Genomic DNA, 5802 nt, shown 5'->3' on the forward strand with positions numbered 1-5802 from the left:
TTTCTACGAAAATTCGTTCCCTCTTGCTGTACAAAGTGGTACTATTGAGACTATTATTCCGACTACACCTGACCTCACGACCCAGATTCGTTCCGTGGGGGGGGGGGGGGGGTTGATTGTCCTGATGAGTGTTCTACTACAGCCACCGTTCTCATCATTGAGCCTGTGTAAACTGCCACCGAGCCACCCACGGAACCCATATTAAATGATGACACCGTGCCCAACGCGTTAGATTCTGCTCCTTCCAGTACTGATCATACGCAACCAGAAGCTCAACTTGGTTGTGGACAGCGAAATAAGTTTGTTAATTCTCGTTTGCATGGTTATGTTCTCGACACCACTCTAAGTCCATCTTCGTCTAGCTCACCGAGTTCGCCTTCATCACTCTCAGGTACTCCTTATACTTTAGCAAATTACGTTAATTATCGTGATGAATTTTTGAGTCGCCATAGAGATTTCCTTGTAGCTATCACCATAGGTATTGAACCTCCCTTCTTAAAATTGCTGTTCGGGACGATAATTGGTGTCGAGCTATGTAAGATGAAATTAGCGCCCTTGAAAATAATGGTACATGAGAATTGACGGACCTTCCTCCTAATAAAAAGGCTCTTGGTTGTCGCTGGTGTTTTGGTAAAAAATTACCTAATATTTACTTTGTCTTAGGTGGGTTAAAGAGGTCTATTGTTAGTCTATTTTAAGGTAGTGTGGATGTACTCTCATATTGAAAGAACAAAATAAGACATGCAAAAAAGTAAAGGACACAAGAAATTGGTGACGCGGAAAACCCGAATGTGGAAAAAACCGCGGGGGAGTTGGTATCCCGCCAAATGTATGCACTATGACTTCTGGGGTACTGAGGAGGAACAACGTAATAATACAATTATGATGGAAATAAAGTATAATGCCCTTGTATAATGATGAATGATATTTTTCTGGAGTAGAGACTTGGAGTGTGAGTGAGTGAATGAGTGAATGTCCTCGTTGCTTTGTTCTTGCTTCATATTTATAGCTGTTCCTTTTGACCCGCTCCTCCTCAGCGCCTACTCCCTATTTCTGCTCAACTTACCTATTTTTGTGGGATTTGTTATTTGACCGAGTCTCGTGGGTTTTGTTCAGCTTGTGTGGGACTGCAACTTTGTGTGGAGTTTGCTTCAAATATTTCCTGGCCACGTCATCAATCCGTTTCTCTTGCTTTGCTCCAATGATCGGCTTCCACGTCATCAAGTATCTTTTAGGTGGAAAGTTACCCAAACAATTACGCCCAAAGGAATTGCCATCCACTTGCTCTTGTAATTATGGGAATTGCATTCCCTAAAAAGTCGGTCTGACAGAGGAGTTCTGACACGGTTGTCGCAACCTATCAAAAATAAACCTAACCGGCCTAAACTTATGCAGTAGAGGTAAGCAGGGTATCGTATCCACAAGGAGGGGGTCGCTATCTACTTGTTATCTAGTCTGTCTACGGTCACAAATTGGGGGTTTTGATTGATTAAATTTAACTAAACAATAAAATAAACAACAATTAAAACTAGCAAGAATAAAATAGTGTGTTATCAAATAGGGAGAAAGTTGCTAGGATGTCGGTTCACCAAGATATTACGCAATTTAGCTAAAGGTAAGGTCAGTCGGTCTGTAGTGAGAAGGGTAATAGAAAGGTCCTTTCGGTCCGCTATCCGCCCTAGATACTTCCTAAATAGCTTCCGCTCTGATTAGGCTAGTCTATTGTTCATAGCAGGTCTATTCATTCCAATCTTCCGATCTAAGTCTGATTTTAACCAGGTTAATTAAAATAGTCGCGTGCACTCAACCATGTAATTACTGTTATATTGGTATAAAACAATTATCACATTTAAAACCTCCTAAACTAATTATAGCGTCATTGTTTTACTATCATGGCTCCCCTAATCCCATCAATTAAAATTTAGCTACTCATAACGGTGGTAAAACTAATAACGATAGATAAAACTATATTCGACATGGTTTAAAGATGAATTAACAGAAATTGTATAAACAAAATATTAATTATAATAACTTAACAACAATTAAGAAACAAGAGAATTAAATGTTGCAAAAAGATTTAATACTACGAATTAAAGAGAGTAAGGAATTACACAAATTAAGATCCGAGAAATTGAAAAGCAAGTGTCGAACAAAAAGTCTCCTAATTTCGATGGGAACATAATACTTAAAACTGAATGATGAATGAGTTATGAAATTAATGAATTGAATGAATCTTAAACCTAATTAGGTCTCTCCTTTTTATAAGAGAGATATTTATTAACCTAAATAAGATAACTAATATAATAAGTAACTAAGTTTACGCAATAAATCTTGCGTCAGATCACAGACTGTTCGATTGAGCACATTGAAACTACTCGATCGATCAACTTCCAGCAAGATCCTCTCGATCGAGCATAGAATCTACTCGATCGAGGAACCCCATAAATCCTCCCCTCGATCAAACATAGCAGGAGTTCGATTGAGAAATCTTAAGCATCAAAAAGGACTCGATCGAGCAATTAAGCCAGCAAAGCTCTTGATCGAGTTAACTGCCAATGAGTCAGCATATAAGACGTTGATTTACTTTCAAGACGACTTCACGCATCCCAAAGCAGAAGTATTCTCGCTCCAATTCCATCCATCTCCTAAATGCAAGCTAAAGGGACAGTTCCAAGCTCAGCTTTGCTCCTTCCGGGTCCATTCCTGCAATTAAAGTCAAACAAATCAAAGTAGACTATTCGGGGCATTTCGTAGCCTAAAACTACGGGAATCGCATAGAAATGCGTGTAAAATAAGAAAAAAGAGTCTATATTAATAGCACGCATCAAACTTCCCCAAACCAAACCTTTACTTGTCCCCAAGCAAACTAAATGCAACTAACTAATTGAACGGATTAAAAACTCAGGGCTAGCTAAAAATCGTCCACCTAAACCAATTTAATGCAATAAATCAACAAAATAGCAACAGTGTCAGATGCAAACGAGTTATAAGGATGTTTATAAATATAGTTGAACCGTCGACCTTGCTAGACCTTCAAAATTGGACTCTCACGGGTCACTCTCTCTCAATAAAGTAAAGGGTAAGCATATAAATGTGAGAGAGAAAGAGAAATAATCGCCCACCTAAACTACGACCTACATAGACATGCATGCAATCTAATATGATAGACAATTCTAGCTTCCGCGCACATACACTCCAACCAAACAAGATCCTGTTACATGCCGAATGCTTACAAAAGTTTGGAAAAGTGAGGCAATGGATAAGAAGGGACAAAACATTTTGGATATGTGAGGATTTAAGCCAAGCTAGTATCCTACCAAAACCAATTAAACTATATCCAATTCTAATCCAATTCCAAAACTAAACACAATCCCTTTATTTGGCATAAAACTTACTAAACCAAATACAAACGACTCCTCATGAGATATAATGAGAGCATAGGAGCAAAACCGATATTATTCAAATTCTTTTTCTATCTTTTTTTCTTTTTTTTCTCAGTTTTCTGTTTTTTTTTTCTTCTACTTTTTTTTTCTTTTTTCGACTTTTTTTTCAACATTTTCCTTCCCAAAACTACCAACTCCCAACTTTTCAAAACACACCAAATTTAACACAATGAGCAATATACCCGCAAAAACAAACACTAAACTAGCTTGACGAGGCTGGCTAAATTTTGGATGTAGTTAAGGGGTCAAAAAGGCAAATTTGGCTAATGTGGAGCTAATGGGTAGTAATGAAATAAAAGCGTATGTAAGAACTATTGGAAATCATATTTTAAATATCACATATTATGGTTTAAATTTTAGTCATAAAAACTTAAGGATCTTATGCATGCAAACAAAATACAAGAGTAAGGAGAAAAATGGTTCCTTACATTTGATATTTCGGATATTTGAGCACAAGTGAAGTCCCCTACCTCACTTGTTCTTGAGCTTTCCATATGTTAGGATGATCCTCCAAAGACTTCAAGTATAGAAGCCACTCATCTTGGGTGCAATCAAGAGGAGTGGCTTCTATACTTGAAGTCTTTGAAGGATCATCCTAACATATGGAAATCTCAAGAACAAGTGAAGTAGGAGACTTCACTTGTGCCCAAATATCCGAAATATCAAATGTAAGGAACCGTTTTTCTCCTTACTCTTGTATTTTATTTGCATGCATAAGATCCTTAAGTTTTTATGACTAAAACTTTAAACCATAATATGTGATATTTAAAATATGATTTCCAACAAGCACCTCTCCTACATGTGACACCGCCACTAACCCGAGTAAAACCAAAGAGTGTATGCAAGCAATAAGAAAATGAATTTCATATTTATGCAATTTGATGTTACATGCTATACAAGGAGTATACTACTCACAATCCTACATGACACTGGTCATAAATGACACCAGTTTAATAAGCTCTAATCCTTAGAATTTATAAGTAGGTTGCCAAAATATCAGGTCAAGTCTATTGGTTCAGTTAAATTTTAACATAAACTCGTAGATTATGCAAAATGACTATACTAAAAGATGTTAAAATTGCAAGGCTTAAGCAAAATGACTAAGTGTAGTGCAATTTCATCATTGAAATCTACCGTTCCGACTCAACCTAAATGCAAAAATAAACGTGAAATTTTTTTGATTTTTTCGAAATTTTCTAATTTTTTGATGTATTTTGTTTTGAAATAAAAAACAATGCAAGCTAAAATGCAATAAACGTGAATGCAAAACAAATGCAAATGCAGACTCAAAGTGTGCATTACCTTCCCCAAACCAAAATGGACAATGCCCTCATTGTCCTCCAGCATACACCAGCAGAATAATAGGGAAAGGGAAAAAACAAACTCAAATGAAATATAAGTGAAATTAAACTAAAGGAGATAAAAGGAATAAAAAGCAGAAATACTTATAAAGTATGACTTACCCAAACCAGCCAACAAACTGGGGAAGTGAGTAGCCAGCAGCTACTCGTCAGCACCCTTCTCGTCGCCCACCTGAAAGGTAGGGTCCTCCTCCTCCTCACCCCTCCTCCTAGAACGACCTCTAGCATCAAGGTCAGCTCGAATCCTCTCCTCTCTCTCGGTCATGTCCTCCTCGCTCTCAGGTTGAGGGTACCCGTCCTCCGGGTACCGGTAAAACGAGGGATGTGGCTACCCAGCTGGCACCGGACGACCTCTACGCATATGATACTCGTAGAGGGATAATAAGGCTAGGGCCTGATCCCGCTCCATCCTAGATACCCTCTTGCACATATCCAAAAGAAAAGCATCACGACGCCCTTGGTTCATGACCTCAGGCGCCTCAAAAATAGGAGGTGGAGTAAAATTAGCCGGTAGAACCGGCTGAGGGGTAGAGGTAGAAGGTGTAGGCGTGGGCGTGGGCATGGACGCGGGTGTAAGCCCAGCCTGTGGAGGTCCAGACCCCTTTCCAACTTCTCTAACAGTAGGGGAAGCCCTCTTCCGCTTCCTAGAAATGGGAGGACAGAAGTCAAGGAGGTAAGAAGGTGGAGGTGGTGGTAATCTACCCGTCACAGTAGTCAAAGGTGAAAGACGGGGCAGAGAAGGTAAAGGTAAGGTCACGGAAGTGGAAGTGCCAATCTTCCATGTCCTATTGTCAGAAGCAAGACAGTTCATTGAAAACATAATAGAAATGTCAATAACATTATCCTTATCATAATATTTAAGACCACGGGGAAAATCAGGGAAAAGACGGTGGGCAATGTGAGTCACTAGTCCACCAGACGCTATCGTACCCGCTACTTTTAACCCGACAGTGTTAAAATGCTGAGCTGTCAAAATGTTAAGAATAAATGGGGTACCA

Source organism: Silene latifolia, chromosome 3 (genome assembly GCF_048544455.1).
Source record: "Silene latifolia isolate original U9 population chromosome 3, ASM4854445v1, whole genome shotgun sequence".
NCBI classification, from domain to species: domain Eukaryota; kingdom Viridiplantae; phylum Streptophyta; class Magnoliopsida; order Caryophyllales; family Caryophyllaceae; genus Silene; species Silene latifolia.